Raw genomic sequence first — 19813 nt, forward strand, 5'->3', positions numbered from 1 at the left:
TTAAGAACCTCCAGGTTAAAGAGTGGTCAGTGAGAATTTTAATGTCTTGGAAAAAGAGAGAAAAATGAGAGTCTAAGTACTGCACACAGTAACAAGAATGGGACTTTCAGTTTACCCAGCAAATAGACCAAGCAGCTAGTATCAGGTTCTATCCTGTACATCGAAGAGATGCCAAAACACAAACTCTGTCTTAAAGGGGCTTACAGTCCTATCTGCAAAGAATTGACAACGCAGATGTCACAATGATGACAGCTAACTATTACTGATGACTTTCTATAAGCCAGGACTGTCTTATATGCTTTATTAAATTAATCCTCACCAAATACTGTCCCATTTTACAGGTGAGTATATAAAGGCACATTAAATAACAAATATTTGAATAGTACTTCTCATAGATGAGTTGCAAATAAATATGATATTCTATCTCATCTGATTCTCAGAACCGCAGTGAGGCAGACAGTATCCCAGGTGTCCCACAGCCATACAGAATGGCAATGGCAGATCCATGATGGAAGACAGGTCTTGTGGCTGCTAATCCACTTCTACAGATGGCACTAAAAGGCAGGCCTATGAGAGCCAAACAAGATACAGACAGAGAATTCTATAGACCTTCACTCAGGAGGAGATCACTTCCTGTTTGTGTTGTCCAGGCTGCATCCACAAAGAAGGGTGATGCATGCGAGCCTTGGGGGAGTAGGTGTGTTTAGATGGGCAGAAAGGGGAGGGGATGCCACTTGAGAGAGAAAGAGGAAGCAGAGCAAAGTATGGAAGGGGCAGGTATGAGGGACATTTGGGCATCAGAAAACAGATCTGTTTGTTTGAGGGACGGTCAATGGGGCAATTGCAGGAAATACTGACAGCAGGAAATGGTGTGCCATTGCAGATTTTGCCCAGCATGATAGGATGGGAGAAATTAACATGGTAAAGCTTTCCAGAAGGTTTTTTTTTTTTTTTTTGAGACAGAGTCTCACTCTATCCCCCAGGCTGGAGCACAGTGGCTCAATCTCGGCTCACTGCAAACTCCGCCTCCCGGGTTCAAGCAATTCTCCTGCTTCAGTCTCCCAAATAGCTGGGATTACAGGCGCCCGCCACCACATCCAGTTAAATTTTTTTGTATTTTTTTAGCAGAGATGAGGTTTCACCATGTTGGCCAGGCTGGTTTCGAACTCCTGACCTCAAGTAATCCACCCGCCTCGGCCTCCCAAAGTGCTAGGATTACAGGCATGAGCCACCGTGCCTGGCCCAGAAGGTGAATTTTAAGTGAGGGGATAGTGAAAAAATAATAGTTAAGGAGAAAGGATCATTGTGATTACTAAATATAGAATAAATAATATAGAATAATCCAAATTATAATTATAGAATATATACAAAAATAAATAGAATCAACCCTCCAAACTGAAGAGCTTTAATGCTTTTGGTAGAACCCAGAGAATCTCTACAAATAAATGTCCGCAACTCAAATCTCGTCTCTGAATTCTTTCTAACTTCACTTTTGTTTTTTATGGCTAATCCTCAGATTGACTCACATGCCCTCCTTCCGTGCTAAAAGTGAAAGCTACATATCATCATCGTTAATAATACATGGACGGGACTCAGGTTCCTCACTTGACAGGAAAAGCATAAAGACAGAGCAAGCTCTGAATGTACAGTTGAAGGTGGTAATGATTCACCGCAGTTTAAAGTCTCCAAAAACCCTCCATGGAAAAACCTTACCCGACCTCACCTGGTATGCACTGAATTGTATTCCCCTAAAAAGATCTGTTGGAAGTCTTAACTCTCGGAACCTCAGAATGTGACCTTATTTTGGAAACAGGATCTTGCAGCTGCAATTAGTTAAGATGAGGTCATCCCGGAATAAGGTGGGCCCTAAATCCAATATGACAATGTCCTCATAAAAAAAGAAGATGGTAGTGGCTCATGCCTGTAATCCCAATACTTTAGGAGGCCTTGACGGGTGGATCACCCAAGGTCAGGAGTTCGAGACCAGCCTGGCCATCATGACAAGACCCCCTGTCTCTACTAAAAATACAAAATTAGCTGGGCGTGATGGTGCACTCCTGTAATCCCAGCTACTCGAGAGGCTGAGGCAGGAGGATTGCTGGAACCCAGGAGGCGGAGGTTGCAGTGAGCCAAGATAGCACCCCTGCACTCCAGCCTGGATGACAGAAGGAGAGCTCGTCTCAAAAAAAAAGGAGAAGAGATACCAACAGAGAGACACAAGGAGAACACCCCGTGATGATGGAGGCAGAGACTGGGGTTATGCTACCCCAGGCCAAGGAACGCCCAGAATTGCTAGCAACACCAGAAGCCAAGAGAAGGGCATGGAACCGATCCCCTCCTGGAGCCTTCGGGCTGCACAGCCCCGCCAACACCTTGATTTTGACTTCTTGCTTCCAGAACTTGTGAGGGAGTAAGTTTCTGTTGCTTTCCCACCCAGTTTGTGGCACTTTTGTTATGGCAACCCAGAGAAACAAATCCACTGGCTTCATGTCCACTTTTAAGAGGTAGGACAGAAAAGAAAAAACACAGACTCACCCAGGACCTGGGAGACATGATCGAGTTCCAGGCTCCCTTCTGCAATCCCTGCCCAGGTGAAGCTCTCTGGGCCCGCCGTCCTCATCTTTGACATGAAGTGTTTGGGCTGGACGAGGCCTAAGGCCATTTTTAACTTTAAAGCTCTAGGATTCTATCACATCATAGCCAAAATAGGCATTTGGTCTCATATCTACCGAAGGGGAGATGAAAAAAAGGAAACCACTTTCAAACTTCAGAACCCTATGCCCACAAGTAGAAGTCAAGGAGAAAGTGGAAAGAAAGAGTAATTAGTGGTGGTGGTTGCATTTGCCATATGCCACATAATCATTCCATCTTCACGTCAGATCTGGCCTGCAGCCCTCATGCCACAGCAACTTAACACAAAGAGACGCTGGGAGCTGCCAAACGCAGAAAATTAATACAAGGGATGCAAGGAGAATCTCTGCAACTACATTTTATTTCTCTAACCTGCTGGTGTCAAGGTCATTTCGCCCCGGAAATATAAAACCTGCTGTGTGGTGAAGGGGTAAAAGAAAGAAAAGAAATCCTGGCAGTTAAGCTGTCCCTGTGACCCTCGCCCCAGAATATCACTTACTTTTCATCTCACATAATTCCTGGCCGGTGGGCTCCTCGGAACTGCTAGAAACTGACAATTAGTAAAACAAATCCCACGAGTAAAGACCAACAAGAAATTCCTGTAAAAACCTCACCCATACACACTGTACTATTTTACCTTTTTTTCAAAAGTAAATTGTGGCTGTCAAATGACACCCTTTCATTACTGTCACTGACTCTTTTAAGAACGGCTAATCGGAAAAGCCTACAGAGGTATTTAATCAGATTTTTTTTTTTCTTCAAATGACCTAATGTTTTGGTATAAAACTGCTGCCAGCTCACGCTGGGTAGAAATTTAGCATTGTCAGCATTTAATTATTATTTTATCACGGATTTCTTTACTTTCCTACAGGGAAGAAATAATTTTTTTTTTTTTTAATGCAGCAAGTGCTTAGCTTTTAAAATCACAAGACGCTGGCTTCATTATTGTGCTTTGTCAAAAATTACTAGCTCAGGACATGGGACATATCACGGAAATGCACTTTAGGTTAATAAGTGGTACTGCCATCACTGGCTTCAATCTTCCAGCACACGGAAACTGGGAAGTGAAAATTATGTTCATTGTGTTGGTTTTCGGGAAATGAGATTATTCTAGACTCATTCACGTTTGTGTGTCATAGCAGCTACACATTCTCCTACCCCTAGGACACCTGGGTGAAGCCTGTGGCTTTACCATTCCCTCCTCCTCCTCCTCCTTTCACTCCATCTTCCTTCTTCTCCACCTCCTCATCCCCTACTCCCTTCCTCCTCCTCCTCCTCCACCTCCTCTTACTCTCACCCCCCTCCTCTTCCTTACCCTCCTTCCCCTACCCCCTCCTTCTCCCCCCTTCCTCCTCCTCCCTTGCCTTTTTTCCTCTAAGGTGGGAATAAGAGAGTGGGGAGGAGAAAAGGAGGAAAAATGGAAAGAGAAAGAAAAGACAGGTGTGTATCTGTGACCTCTAGCCAACTGACCCAAGGCTACAAGTATATGGCTAATAATGGTGGCACAAGGACCAGACATCCAGGTGTGTTCCCTAAAACTACTCTTTCATTTTTTCCTCATCATTCAGCTAAAATCTCTTTTTAGAAAAATACCTGTTTCATCATCACCACCACAAAACCCTTCATCTGCCTCTCTTCCCCTTTAACCAGTTCCTTTTTCCTTGCTTTAGAGTCCAGCTCTGAATAAGCTGGAAATGTTTGGTGCAGACAAGTCAGCAACAATTCTTTCTTGAGCATCTACTGCAAGCAGATAATTGTGCTCACTTCTGAGGGTAGGATGGGGTATAAACCTAGGTACAAAGTGGTCCTAAGGCAAGACTGTAAAAGGTACAAAGCGATACTAAGGGAAGACTGTACTAGGGACAAAGTCGTGTACTAAGGGAATACTGTACTAGGTACAAAGTGGTACTAAGGTAAGACTACTAGGTACAAAGTAGCATTAAGGCAAGACTGTACTAGGTACAAAGTGGCACTAAGGCAAGACTGTACTAGGTACAAAGTGGTACTAAGGCAAGACTGTACTCGGTACAAAGTGGCACTAAGGCAAGACTGTACTAGGTACAAAGTGGCACTAAAGCAAGACTGTACTAGGTACACAGTGGTACTAAGGCAAGACTGTACTAGGTACAAATTGGCACTAAGGCAAGACTGTACTAGGTACAAAGTGGTACTAAGGGAAGGCTGTACTAGGTACAAATTGGTACTAACGGAAGACTGTACTAGGTACAAAGTGGTACTAAGGCAAGACTGTACTAGGTACAAAGTGGCACTAAGGCAAGACTGTACTAGGTACAAAGTGGCACTAAGGCAAGACTGTACTAGGTACAAAGTGGCACTAAGGCAAGACTGTACTCGGTACAAAGTGGCACTAAGGCAAGACTGTACTAGGTACAAAGTGGTCCTAAGGCAAGATTGTAAAAGGTACAAAGTGGTACTAAGGCAAGACTGTACTAGGTACAAAGTGGTACTAAGGGAAGGCTGTACTAGGTACAAATTGGTACTAACGGAAGACTGTACTAGGTACAAAGTGGTACTAAGGGAAGACTGTACTAGGTACGAATTGGCACTAAGGCAAGACTGTACTAGGTACAAAGTGGTCCTAAGGGAAGATTATTGATTGGCACATGATACAATTAATGAGTGGCAAGGACAAGGAAGGTTACAGTTATACCTATTAGCTTCAAAGGTGTTTTGTGCCACCAAACAAATCTCGTTGATTTTTTTTTTTTTTTTTTTTTTTTAGACAGAGTCTCACTCTGTCTCCCAGGCTGGAGTGCAGTGGCGCGATCTCCGGTCACTGCAAGCTCTGCCTCCCAGGTTCACGCCATTCTCCTGCCTCAGCCTCCCGAGTAGCTGGGACTACAGGTGCCCGCCACTACGCCTGGCTAATTTTTTGTACATTTAGTAGAGACAGGGTTTCACCGTGTTAGCCAGGATGGTCTCGATCTCCTGAACTCGTGATCCACCCGCCTTGGCCTCCCAAAGTGCTAGGATTACAGGCATGAGCCATCGCGCCCGGCCAAATCTCATTGATTTCAAAGAGAACTTGAGACTTCTCCCCAAAACCTATCCTCCCCTAAAACCTATCCTCTTGCTGCCCCCCCAAATTTCTCCCATCTTAGTAATTGTCACCTCCTAAATGTCAGCATCTGAGGACTTTGTTTCCCTCCCCGCTTCCATTCTAATGCACTAGAAAGTTCTCTACATCTTCACCACTTCTGTACTTTCACCACTTCTTCACTTTAGTCCAGGGACTTCGCTCACCTGGTCTCCGTGACTGCACTGCTACCCACTTATGAACCATCCTGCATGAAACAGCAGAAGGGATGCTCTGAATAGAAACCTGACCATGCCACTCTCATGCTTGAAACTGGCCGATGTTTTCCCATGAGAGCTAGAATAAACCTAACCTCCTCCCTGCCCCTGACCACCTCCCCACACATCCATGCCACACTCTCCCTCACAGTCGCTCCTTCCACAAGCCCCAGGGTCTTTGCACAGGCTCTGCCCTCAGCATGGAAGCCCTTTCCACCATGTGCACAGTGAACTCCTTCGGGATTTTTAGGACTCTTTGTAAATGTCAGCTCCTCAGGGCTGGCCCCTAACATTTGCGTCCTTTCTTGCTTCTTATCACAATTTGCAATTGTTCCACTTGTCTGTTTACTTGCTAATTATACAGACATTCCTTGCTGGCAAGGGCCCCCTCTGGTCTTCTTATTCCATAACCCAACAACTAGCATAATGTTTGGCACAAATGAGAAATTCAGTATTTTTCACAATGAATAAATAAAATGCTTATTTATTTCCCAAAAAAAAGTCTATGTGACAGGAGGAAGCTCCTAAATGTAGTTAAACATGGTTTGGATCATGGATGGTTTGGCCCTTTCTTAGATAAACTTCAAGTTGAGTTATGATTATGTTTAAAAGGCGCCATTGGCCAGGCGCGGTGGCTCACGCCTGTAATCCCAGCACTTTGGGAGGCCGAGGCGGGCAGATCACGAGGTCAGGAGATCGAGACCAACCCGGCTAACACGGTGAAACCCTGTCTCTACTAAAAGTACAAAAATATTAGCCGGGCGTGGTGGCGGGTGCCTATAGTCCCAGCTACTCTGGAGGCTGAGGCAGGAGAATGGCGTGAACCTGGGAGGTGGAGCTTGCAGTGAGCCAAGATCGCACCACTGCACTCCAGCCTGGGGGACAGAGCGAGACTCTGTCTCAAAGAAAAAAAAAGGTGCCATTTCCATTATCCTACCCAGACTACCCACTGACAGCAGAAGGGCAAAATGCATGGAGGGTGGGGGTGGGTGCCCATCTAAGAGTCAAGGAAAGTAGTATTTAATACGTAGGTAGTGGAAAGTGACCTTGGGTGAGCAGCGGGCTGTAACAAGTCCTCCCAGTAAGATTTCAGCCCAGCTCTGCTGAGCTGCAGCTGTGGCCTGCCTTCTATTTCCACCTCCTAAAGGAAATGCTGCTTCCTCCATGAGGTGGCTGTGTGATCACACTGAGCACTGTATACTGAACCAACTTAAAATGTATGGCTACTTTAGAGGTCTACCTGGACACACCACTGACATAGATAATCAACCTCAAAGAAACCTTCATGCCACCAGAAAACCTTGATCATGACAAATTAATCCAACATATATTTGTTGAGGCCAGACATTGTTCTAGGCAATGGAGAATAATAGTCAAAATGAAAAACTAGTTGCTGCCTTTAAGGGACTTACAGACCAGAGTGAGAGGAGTCATCTAGACAACATCTATATATCTGTGGCCTCAGATCCGTGCCTGCCAAAGGGTACCATCATCATACCTGATGGGGAGCCATCAGGTGTTGCTCTTGGCCACCACCCTGACTCCTCTTACCACCCAGGGAGCTATCCACAAGGAACAAGGGCCTAAAAGGAAACTCAATTTAACTTTCTCAAGAGCTGAGTCCAGTGCAGAGCTCCGGCAAGGCTTACTTACTCACCTGGCCACAGTGAAGACAGGAAACACGTGGAGTCACTTGGTATTTTTTTTTTTTTTGGAGACAGAGTCTCGCTCTGTCGCTCAGGCTGGAGTGCAGTGGTGCAATCTTGGCTCACTGCAGTCTCCGCCTCCCAGGTTCAAGCGATTCTCCTGCCTCAGCCTCTGAGTAGCTGGGAATACAGGTGCATGCCACCACGCCCGGCTAATTTTTTGTATTTTTAGTAGAGACAAGGTTTCACCATGTTAGCCAGGATGGTCTCAATCTCCTGACCTCGTGATCCGCCTGCCTCAGCCTCCCAAAGTGCTGGGATTACAGGCGTGAGCCACTGCGCCCAGCCGGTACACTTGGTAATTTTTAAGGCACGGTAATCTTGCACATCATTGCTTGTGGCCCATTTCAAGTTCTATAATTTGGCATATCAGTCTCACAGCTGCTCCACCCAAGCAGTGTGGAGGGCAGTTGAAGGGTGGAGCCGAAAACATGGTGTCCCTTGCAGCAAACCTCATGATGCATTAAGAAGCTCTCCCATTTTACAGATGAAAAAACAGGGGGAAATGAAGGGATTGGATTGCTAAGGCCATAAAGCCATGGAATAGCTGAGTAGGATCGAAAACCAAGCTTGTCCAACCCACGGCCTGCCAATGGCATGCGGCTCAGGATGGCTTTGAATGCAGCCCAACACAAATTTGTAAACTTTCTTGAAACATTATGAGTTTTTTGCAATTTTGTTTTTTTTTTTTTTAGCTCATTAGCTATCATTACTGTTAGTGTATTTTATGTGTAGCTCAAGACAATTCTTCTTCAAATGTGGCTCAGGGAAGCCAAAAGATTGGACACCCCTGATCTAAACCCAGGTCTTTGGGCCTCAAGTTCAGTTGTCTACCTTTGCCTTCAGACTAACCGTGGTAGCGATGCCCCAGGTAGGAAGTGGATTTTACAACAAATCCATAACCACTGTCAGCAAATAAAAGCAACCATTTCTAGACATTTCAAACTTTGTTGAAATTTTAACTATAACTATCCAGAATGACCTAGACATTTAAATAAGAAAGGAGCGCTAAGTAGCTAAAAGCCCATGCACTGTACTCAGCACTGCACTCAAAGACTGTCCCCTCAAACTTTTGTTCAAAACCTACAGACTCTTACTTTGAACCTAATTCTAATCAGGTATGCAGTCTGGCTTCTTAACCCCTAGACAGGTAGAGGTAGTAAATTAAAACAAATTCCTGGAGGGAGAGAGAGTGATTGGGATGAAAGGTGATAGACTGACCTGGCATGGTGGCTCACGCCTGTAATCCCAGCACTTTGGGAAGCCGAGGTGGGTGGATCATTTGAGGTCAGGAGTTTGAGACCAGCCTGGCCAACATGGTGAAATCCCACCTCTACTAAAAATACAAAAATTAGCCAAGCGTGGTAGCAGGCGCCTGTAGTCCCAGCTACTCAGGAGGCTGAGGCAGGAGAATTGCTTGAACCTGGGAGGTGGAGGTTGCAGTGAGCCGAGACTGTGCCACTACACTCCAGCCTGGGCAGGAGAGTGAGACTCTGTCTCACAAAAAAAAACAGAAAAGTGACAGACTGAGAATGAAAAAAGAATAAAAGTTGGTGAACTTTTTATATAAAGATCAGAAAGTAAATATTTTAGACATCATGTGCCACACCACCTCTGTTGCAACTACTCAACTCCACCACTGTAGCTCAAAAGCAGCCATAGACAATACCTAAACAAATGAGTGTGGCTCTGTGCCAATAAAACTTTATTTACAAAAAACAGATGGTAAGCCCGATTTGGCCTTCAGGCTATAGTTTGCCTACCCATAAAATATAGGAAAGCTTCAAAGCCAACACAATGATGGTAGTTTGGAGCCATATCATTAAGAAACACCTCAAAAGCCCTTCAGATACCTGGTATTACTGAGTAGCATGGTCCTTGATCATAAAATTATAGAATTTTAGAAATGTCAACAACCTTAGGAGTCTTATGGTCCAATTCTTCATTTTTATAGATGAAGAAATAAATGCTCAGAGACGTTCAGAGACTTGCTAAAGGTCACACAGTGAATTAATGATTAAACTTAAATTAGAAGTAGAGTTTTGATTCCAAGTTTAGAACCCTTTCCATTACTCCATATCTATTATTTTAGCCTTTCGGTAACAATGGAATGGAGGAAAAGCTCATTTAATTAAAAGACTACACCCTTGAGATTGTTAAGATTCTGGAATCACTAAAGTATACAGATCATACAGTTCCAGATGTTTATAAAGATGATTTTAAATCAAGTCAAAGGTTAAATTAGGTTTAATGTACTCAGAGAATATAACTTTAGAAGCCGTGCTAAAACACCACATTTGAAATAATTAAAAGATTAATATATGCGGAAATTTGTATTCTCCCTTGTGTTTGGGAAAATGAAGTCTCTCTGTCTATTAGTATAAGAAGAAAAGCTGGCCACTGAAGTTGATAAGTTTAGACATGCTCATAGGAATAAATTCTGACCAGTTTCAGGGCAGCCCGAGAATCGCCCAGGCACTGGCTGGCCCTAAGTAATTTTTCTAATTGCTGGATGCCACATATTCATTCAATTGCCTCATTCAACTGAAAAATGAAAGCCACCCTTCGTCCTACCTTTGTGATCTTCCCCCTTCCTATCATTAGCAATGTCTTCTGCTCCTTTTCTGAATTAATTAGGAAATAAAAATAGAACTCTGACATGTTTATAAAGATGCAGAGTGCTGGTTAAACATGAAAGAACAGAGGTTGGGAACACAGAGGGGACAAATTTTATTTCTGTGATGACAAGTTAGAGTCCTCCTGCCAGCTGGCCCTTGCCATAGCCAGAAGTATGCACCTGTCTACAGAGAAGTCAGGGAAGAAGGGGGAGCTGAAAAAGCCTCGGGGCCCCCGCTTGGCCTTCCATGCCATGCAAATGAGTTCTAATTGCTCGGGGTCATCGAACAGGGTTCCATGTGGCACTTCCATGACAGCTCCTGGCAGAGAGGGAGGCAGGGAGACAACTTCTGTTAGCCTAACCACAAAGGTGGTCCTGTTTCTGCTTAGACCCTAGAGCAGGGCTCTGGTTTGGGGAGTTCACCTCTCCCTACCTTCTGCCATACAGGAAAAGGGAGAAGGAGGTGCGTCACCTAGTGCTTCTGAGTGTCCCCGAGATGCACTTCTAGTTTGACAGTCCTGCCAAAGGAAATGAGAAGCGATAAGTGATCCAGCCCCGATTAGATCAGCCGCCGTGGGAAAGGTGCTGAGCCAGAGATATTTCACTGAAATAAGGAGAATCTTGGGAATAGATTTCTGGCAAGCAATCCCAAAGCAGATATGGTCTGAATTGGAAATAGATTTCATGGGCAGATAAAGTCTAATAAATGGCAGGTCACTCAAAAATCATATATCATCAAGTCTCATACAGTGTCTGTGAAGTTTATTATCAATAATTTAACACGAGAAGAGCCTAGCCCTTAGCAAATATTTAATTTCAAAACATACCTACTGATTTACTCAGATACAGCATACATAGTATATTACAAATATATTGCAGGAAGCCAAATGCCAATAAAGCTGCACTTAGAAGACCAGCGTGCTTTTTGCTTTCCAAATCCCGTTAAGGAAGAGAATGGCCTCCCATCCACGGAGCTAGTCCAACAGCAGTTTCTAAATTGCACTGGAAAAGAAAGTTTGCACATAGACAATACCTGAGCCCCTTCATCCCCAGGTCAAGCAACATGCCAGATAACACATATACAAGTACTGGGGACGACAATTAAGGACCCCATCAGAATGTGCATGCTGTGCCTAAAGGCCACAAGAGGATTAAAGCAAGGTCATGGCCAGGTGCATGATCTTTTTGGAAGCCCACAAGTTCGAGACCAGCCTGAGCAACATGGGGAGACCCTGTCTCTATTTTAATAAAAAAACTAGCAGGCTTGGTGTGGGGGCACCTGTGGTCCCAGCTACTCAGGAGGCTAAGGCAGGAGGATCCCTTGAGCCTGGGAGGTCGAGGCTGCAGTGAGCCGTGATGGTGCCATTGCATTCCAGCCTGAGCAACACAGCAAGACCCCATCTCCAAAAATAAAATAAAGTAAAAATAAAGCAAGGTCCTTAGTAGCAAAGAGGAGTCACTTTTTTAAGGAGATAGGAGGCAAAGGGAATTATCTCCACGGCCACTGTTTGCAATTATTGTTGGTCTGAGCCACTCTCCCCTCAGCCCCTACTCAGTAATTCACTCCACTCCAAGGCAGACCCCCACCTCTTCCTGGCTGAAAAGTGCCACCTCTGGGCAGCCAACATCAGCAACAAGGGTTCTAGAAAAGTGGATGTTTTATAAGAGAATGGTAGTTCATTTAACCAAGTTAAAAACAGAGACATGGTCTAATAAGGACATATTCGTTCCATGGTTATAACTTCCAGAATAAGGTTTCTGGTCTTCTCTGGCGAGGTGGTGATAACGGCCTGGCAGGGATACGCTTGGTGGCTGGCAGGGAGAGAGCAGAGAGAGAACCAGTGGGTGCCTGCAATCATCTTCTACCCAGGAAACAGGGAGGGGGCCACTGAACTGAGTACTTGAGGGAGCTTGGTGCCAGTCCCAGCTCTGCCCCCTGCCAAGCCACAGCCCCAGGATTTCACTCCACCATCTCAAAGGGCCACTCCCTCCCATAGTGTTGGTACATAACTGTTATCAGCTCTCAGCAGAAGGATTTCCTACCACTTTACATCCCTATACTGGAATCTCAATGGGAAGCTTCTCTGATCGTCCTACAGGCAGTGGCTGGAACAAGAAAAGAAGACTGGGCCAAATGTTAGGAGACCTGGCTCTTAACCTCAGAGCTTATCTAGACATGCAAAGACCTCCGAGGCTCCTCCAATTCTTAAAATCTCTTCCCTATGAAAATCAGAATTGCCTTTACAGCTTTAAAAAAAAATTGTAAATTTCTATTTCTTCTGTATGTTGTGCCTTTATAGGAAAGGAAGGGTGTACTGGAACTCTAAAACACTCTACTGCTACCCCACCAGCTGATCTGTATGCAAACAAGGCCAGCGGGAAGCTGAAGCAGATGAGATCAGGTAAGAAAATCACAAAGTGCTCTAAGCCAAAGTGAGGTGTTGACAGCAAGGTTGGCTATACTGACTCTGATGAAAGCTAACTCAGACTCAAAGTTTCTCCTTCATAAACTGCAATCATCCTTCCTCCTCTATTTTCCCTGACAAAATCCTCACCTTTCTGCCAGCCCACAAAGGGGACCCCCAAGAGACACTGACTCTAGAAGATCATAGTTAAGATCACTCTAAGATGACCTTGAAGGACCTTGCTATCTGGGTAGGCTCACAGGTCAGCTGGTGACCAAGCACTTGACCCTTGAGATTCATGATAGAGATGGCAGAAAGGAAACTGGGAGGTCGTTTTGGGTCAGTAAACCCTGGCTGGGGTGGGGATGATAGGGAGAAGGGATGAACACTGTAATAAACTCAAGCGAGGGGGGCTGGACAAACTGCCCACTCCCTGCTTTTACCAAAGGCAGGTCCTCTCCAATGCTGGTGAATTCTCTGCAAAGCAAAAACCCAGTCTGCAACTCATTGTTATAGCCAAACACAAAGCACAGCTCCAGAGCACACAAACCACCAAGTATGTACAAGTCAGCATTTTGGAAGCAGAAGGAGCTGCCACGCTCGGGCCCTTGGAGGCTGCTTAGGGGAAGCTCTTTCCCTCTCTCGTGGCATCTCTTGAATCAAAATTCAACTTAGGTCCCAAATCAGAGGATACCGATGGTCTCTAACAACTGTTTCTTATTTAGGTTTAATAACCCCAGTTCACGCTTTTGTCTACTTTGGGAAGCACTAGGCAAAGTCGTGGCCATGTGATTGGCTCCCAGTGCTGGGCTGGGGCTGGCAACCGCCCTCCGGCCTCCACGCAGCCCCTGTGAAATTCTTCATTCAGCAGAACTGGGGACCAGATGCCTCTATGCCCCACCGATAAACTCCTCGCTCTGAAGTTAGGCTAAGCAGAAGAATCAGGTCTTTGATTTTTGCACAAGGTCTCACGGAAGCAAATTCCATCGCTGATACCGTAAGTGACTTGTTTTCAGCTGTTCCTGACACCTCTGATGGCTCCCAAGTTTATTTTCCAGAGACACCCATCTTAGGCAATTCTGGGAGTCCCGGGGGAAAATGTTAGAAATATCAAAACAGCCACGTGCTCTAGCATTTAGCACATTGTAGAACAATATAAATTTAGTGCATTTAGACCACTTTATATTAACTAATTTAGAAAACGTTGCTTTCGCAGACTTCGCCGGGTGCCTTTCACTGCCAAACTAAATACTCCACTTTAAAATACGCCCCTGCGTACTCATGTGATTTCTCCTTTTAGGCTAGGAATGTAATGTTGACATAAATGTCAAATAAAATTAATGAGAGAATGGGCCCTCAAATGGTGCTCCTGTGAAGGGAATTTGTTAGACTGGGACCTTTGAGCCCAAATGTATATATAATTATATAACACTCAGACAAGGAAGGAATCTGAATGTTAAGCTTTAGCAAATGTATCACCTTTGTCAGAAATGCTGTTACCTACCAAAAAAAAAACCCAAAACAAAACAAAACAGGTTGCAAGTAAATTAAGATGAAAATACCATCAGATTAGAAGTCATCACGGCAAGCTACTGCAGAATTAGAAGGGTGGCCCATCTGCTGGGTATCCAATCCTTCCCTTATCTGTATAGAATTCGGATCAGATGTCTTCTGTTCCCCGAACACTTCCGCTGTTGACTTTGCAAATGGACTTCCTCCGGCCCAACCCAGCTCCTTCCCTCCCTCCTCCGTCTCTCCCTGGCCACTTAGGAAGAGTAAAAATGGCAATTAGAACAGGAGCAGCTATTTTCACTCAGTAGTCGAAGAATTGGATACTAGCACAGTGGCTGCCTCCATCCGTATGCTGATACATAACTACTTTGTCTTGTATTTGTAGTCTCAAAAATCTTCCCTAAGTATAGTAGAATCAGAGAAAATCACTCTAATCATTGAAAAGCGCCCTGTGCTGAGTAAAGCAGCCAGTCTTCTCTTGTCACAGTAAAAGGCTGGGAGTAAAATTTCCCATAAACACAGGGGAAACCTACATTTACTCACATGCCAAGGAAAATGGCACGGAAGACCCACGTGTAGCCACAGCAGAGTCTATGCAGAGGGCCTGCAAATGCCTGGGGTGCGAGTGAATGCCTGGAGGGGCGGAGTTTCCAAGATAACAGCTATTGTGTTTTCTTTTTCACACTTCAGAAGAGAATCCTAAGGACTAGACTCCACTCAGGGCATTCCTTTTTCATACACTGATCTCAAGTATAATCACATAATTTTGAAAATCCATGTAGTCCTCCCTAAATAAAATTATAAGGATAGGTTTCTATTTCCTTCCGATTACCTAGATACCTCCGTCTTCTGGAAAACCCCAAAAAGACCAGTAGACGAATCAGGAAGGTCCTAGGAGTGATTCCTCCAATGGCGGGAATCATAAAGGAATAAAAAACCTGCAAATTCATGGCAAATGATGTCAGGATGAAATGATGCCACACATCTTTACAAAGTTCACAAAATCCATATATTCCCGGGGCAATCACGGGGAATTTCTAATTAAATTTCAGGGAGGGAAAGAGAAAACGGTTAACCACCAGCTTCAAACACCTCACACTCCTTCTGTTCTCTAGGAAGTCATTCTTACCCTGGATAATGTGGAGTCCCTGCTTCGGACCCGGGGAAAATTCTCCATTTTCTCCTTTTTCTTCAGGCTATCAGTTCATCATGAACAAATATGGAAATTTTCCTGAGGAGGAAATTCAACTACCAAAATAACTCCTTCATAATTCACACGTGCAACCACAACGGTGATTAATAAAAACCTGAAACAGCTCCTAAAAGCCTAAAGCATTAATTACTCTGTTAGATGTCAGGACTCTATGAAAACCTATGACAGCAGGTTACTCAGGCAAATTAAATCATGTGAACTTCCAGTGGAAAAAGAGAAATCTTCCCTTGGTGGATTTGCAGCCTAGCAAATGCATGCTTTCGAAGAGAGGTGACCAACACACAGCTCTTCAGAGCTCTATATTTCAACCTTGAAAGACATATGAAAGGGAAAAAATGCCATGGCAAATTGAATTTATGCTGGGATGAAAGGTAATATAATATCCTTTGAAAGACCTAAAATGGATGAATGATACTTTTCCATTAAAGAAGAAACTAACTCTCTTTGAATGTCTACAGTGTGTCCAGCCCTGTGGCTTTTGCAACACCAGATGCCCACTTCTCTTTCAGCAACTTCAATGAGAGTTCCTTCTCAGTGATTTTTGCTAGCTAATCTTTTTTCATCTGATCTTGACATTTTAGTGCTCAGGACTCTGTCCAGGCACTTCTGTCTCTTCTACCCCCTCTCTCTGGATGATCTTACCCAACCTTCTAGCTACAGACACCACGTACGTGCTGATAACTCAAATTCCATGACTCTCCCCCTGAGCTCCAGATGGGTACAGCCAGCAGCACTCCCTGACACGTGCAACAGGCATCTCAAACTTAGGCTGGCCGACACAGAACTCTTGTTCTCCACTTCCCCATCCCAAATGTGTTCACTCCAAGTCTTTCCAATCTCAAGAAATGATACCACCTTCCAAAATTCTAAAATAATTCTCCATTCCTCCCTTTCTCTCACCCTCCCCTTCTAATCCGTCAGCAAGCCCTGTTGCCTCTGCTTCCAGACACAATCCTGAACCGCTGTTTTTTTGCCGTTCCACTTCCTCACTCTAACCAAAGCCCCCTTCTTCTCTCCTAGACACTGTCACTCCTCTTAACTGGTCTCTCTAATTCCATCCTCCACACAGTAGCCAGAATGATTTTTTTGTTTTGTTTTGTTTGAGACAGGGTCTTGCTCCTTCGCCCAGGCAGGAGTGCAGTGGCACTATCACAGCTCACTGCAGCCTCAACCTGCTGGGCCTAAGTGACCCTCTCACCTCAGCCACCTGAGTATCCGGGACTACAGTCACATGCCAACACACCTGTTGAATTTTTTAAATTTTTTTGTAGAGACGAGGTCTCACTATGTTGCTGAGGCCAGTCTCAAACTCTTGGCCTCAAGTGATCCTCCCATCTCGGCCTCCCAAAGTGCTAGGATTACAGGCATGAGCCACCATGCCCAGCCATTTTTTTTTTTTTTTTTTTTAGACAAGGTCTCACCCTGTCACCCAGGCTGAAGTACACTGGCATGATCATGGCTCACTGCAGCCTCAAACTCCTGGGCTCAAGGGATCCTCCCACCTCAGCCTCCTGAGTAGCTTGGACCACAAGCACATGCCATCACGCCTGGATAATTTATTTTATTTATGTTTTTTTTTGTAGAGACGGGGTCTCACTATGTTGCCCAGGCTGGCCTCAAACTCCTGGCCTCAAGTGATCCTCCTGCCTCAGTCTCCCAAAGTGCTAGGATTACAGGCATCAGCCACTGTGCCCAGCCAAAATATTCTTTTAAGAATATAAATCCAATTCAGTGACTTCTTCGCATAAAATCCTCTAGTAGTTTCCCAATATACGAGCAATAAAATCCACATTTCTCTTGCCCATAAGCCCTGAGGTGATGGGGTCCTGCCATTTCATCTCCCAGCCATTCCACAACTCACCAATCTCCAGCCACACAGGTCCTTCTTCCTGTTCCTCAGACATGCAAGCTACTCCCACCTCAGGACGTTGGCATGTACAAGGCTAGCCCCTTCCATGCAGAGAACCCATATCTGGCCACCCTTACCAAATGGTTCAACTACCATTCTTTGTCATTCTTTTTACCCTGCATGATTATCTCACACCCCAGAGTATCTTGTATATTTATTTGTTTAGCTGTTTGTTATTTCCTTGTGTCTTCAATGGAATCATAGCAGGAACCCCGACTCTCTCACTGCTACAGAGTACATATCCAATAACACTTAATAAATACATAAAGGAATAAATATGTATCTCTACAATTTTCTCTAACTTTATGAGATAGATTATTCCTATTCTGAAAAGAAAAAAAAATGAGGTTCCCAGGGTTCAGTGCAAAGTTATATAGAGGTAACTGAAGGCAAAGCCAGAATTTGAACCTGAATCCATTTGACTCCATTACCCATATTTCTAAACACCAGATTGGTATTTCTAGCAGAGTCTAGGAAATCAGTCAAGAGCAGTAATTTTCCTCCGAAGAGTCTCCAGAAATAAGTTGCCCAGGAACTTGTATTCGGCTCTTCCACCACAATTACCTCATCTCTAAAATGGATGAACAAAATGAGTTTCTTACAGACATGTTAGGAGGAATAATTTCCTTCCAGATTACAAGGTGTTCTGTAAACTCTCAGAGGATGGTTTTCCAGGTACCATGCTGAGTAGTTTTAGCCAAAACCTGTTCTGTGCTCGAAGGAAACCATCACCCAGGGCTCTCAGTCAAGCTGGGTAATTGTATAAATACAGTCAAGAGTTAAGGACCACATAACAGTGCCATATATGGACTCCACTTTCTCAAAACCCTTTAAGGGGATACAGTCTCATCCTACTGGAAAATGTTAGGCAAAGGATGGAAATAGTTCATTTCTAGATGGTCCCCCACCTCTGCCCAACCTCCCTCTGTGTAATTCTTTGTACTAACACCTGATCCCCCTCCAGAATTGAGGCAGCTCTCCCTCAAATATGTGTTCCCTAAGGATCTTGACCTGGTTTTATTTCTAGTGGGAATACATTTGCTCCATAATTGATGCAAGTTGAGGGCAAGGGACATGACATTACTTTATTTCTTCTAAATCAAATTAAATCTGGATCCCAAGGCCTCACTTAATGGAAATTTAATTTCAATTATGTTTTTAGGGACCTATTCCCCTTCTGGGGTCAGAGGGACATCTTGGGGGCTTACATGGTACCTAGAGAATAGGGGGAAATGGCCAGGTGTGTTGGCTCATGCCTGTAATCCCAGCACTTTGGGAGGCCGAGGTAGGAGGATCACTTGAGCCAAGAAGTTCAAGACCAGCCTGGACAACACAGTTAGACCTCATCTCTACAAAAAAAAAAAAAATTAGCCAATCGTGGTGGTGTGTGCCTGTAGTCCCAGTTACTTGGGAGGCTGGGGTGGAAGGATCACTTGAGCCTGGAAGGTCGAGGCCACAGTGAGCCATTATCATGCCAATGTACTCCAGCTTGGGTGACAGAGTGAGACCCTGTCTCAGAAACAAAAACAAAAAAGGCTGGGTGCGGTGGCTCACGGCCATAATCCCAACATTTTGGGAGGCTGAGGGGGGAGGATCACCTGAGGTCAGGAGTTTGAGACCAGCCTGGCCAACATAGTGAAACCCCGTCTCTACTACAAATTTCAAAATTTGCTGGCCATGGTGGTGTGTGCCGGTAATCTCACCTATTTGGGAGGTTGAGGCAGGAGAATCACTTGAACCCAGGAGGCAGAGGTTGCAGTGAGCCAAGATCGTGCCATTGCAGTCTAGCTTGGGCGACAAGCAGAAAACTCTGTCTCAAAGGAAAAAAAAAGAGAAAGATAGAATAGGAAAAAAGCACGTGGTTTAAAGTTCCCTGGGTCACTTGTATGATACGTGTCATCCGACTATTCCCCGGTACCTGCTCTTTTCCCTCCAAACCAAGTGGGACCACAGGAGTGCTTGACTGTGGCTCCCAGGGCCATGGTGTTTGATGTGAAGTCCTTCCAGCATCCACATGCTAAGCTATCCCAGAGTTTGGCACATTCTCTTATACCACAGGACAGTGGACATGGGTCTCTTCCACTTCAGGGATTCCCTCTCCTAGAGTCAGAGAAGCCTGGCAGCCCCGCACAATCCCCCATCATTCACACTGAGCCATTTTTGTATTCTCAATTCCTAGCATCTGCCTTCCTTACATCCTTGACTTTTATCCAGTTTCCTAAAAAAGTCTGAGTTGGGGTTGACTTCTAGGTATCTGGAAACCCAACATTTAGCCCCAGGACACAAAGTTGTAACAACTCTCTGAGGCAAGGGAGACCAGATTCAGAGTACAAACATTTCACTGTTTTATTGGGAAGGAAGGAAGAAAATTTTTTCAGGTCTTCTGCAGCAGTGAGAATAAACACACTAATGTGTCCACCAAGTGTCATGCCACATGTTCCCCACGTTCTCCTCTAATAATCTTAATAAATCTTCTGGCTCCAACAGTCCCCCGTCTGTGGGAAG

The 19813-nt window shown here is 44.7% G+C and overlaps 1 protein-coding gene across 10 annotated transcripts in view; it reads right to left on the bottom strand.

Moving 5' to 3' along the window:
• The window catches only part of FOXN3 (forkhead box N3), a 460729-nt gene that overhangs the window by 403950 nt on the left and 36966 nt on the right, over positions 1 to 19813 (bottom strand). For 2 of the 10 annotated variants that reach the window (XM_063596367.1, XM_063596363.1), the window contains exon 2: positions 19012 to 19118. The exons of the other annotated variants lie outside the window; for them this stretch is intronic. The gene's annotated coding sequence lies outside the window, so the exon portion shown is untranslated. The remainder of the gene's footprint in view (positions 1 to 19011; positions 19119 to 19813) is intronic. 10 annotated transcript variants of the gene reach the window in all.

This window comes from Pan paniscus, chromosome 15 (assembly GCF_029289425.2).
Source record: "Pan paniscus chromosome 15, NHGRI_mPanPan1-v2.0_pri, whole genome shotgun sequence".
NCBI classification, from domain to species: Eukaryota; Metazoa; Chordata; class Mammalia; order Primates; family Hominidae; genus Pan; species Pan paniscus.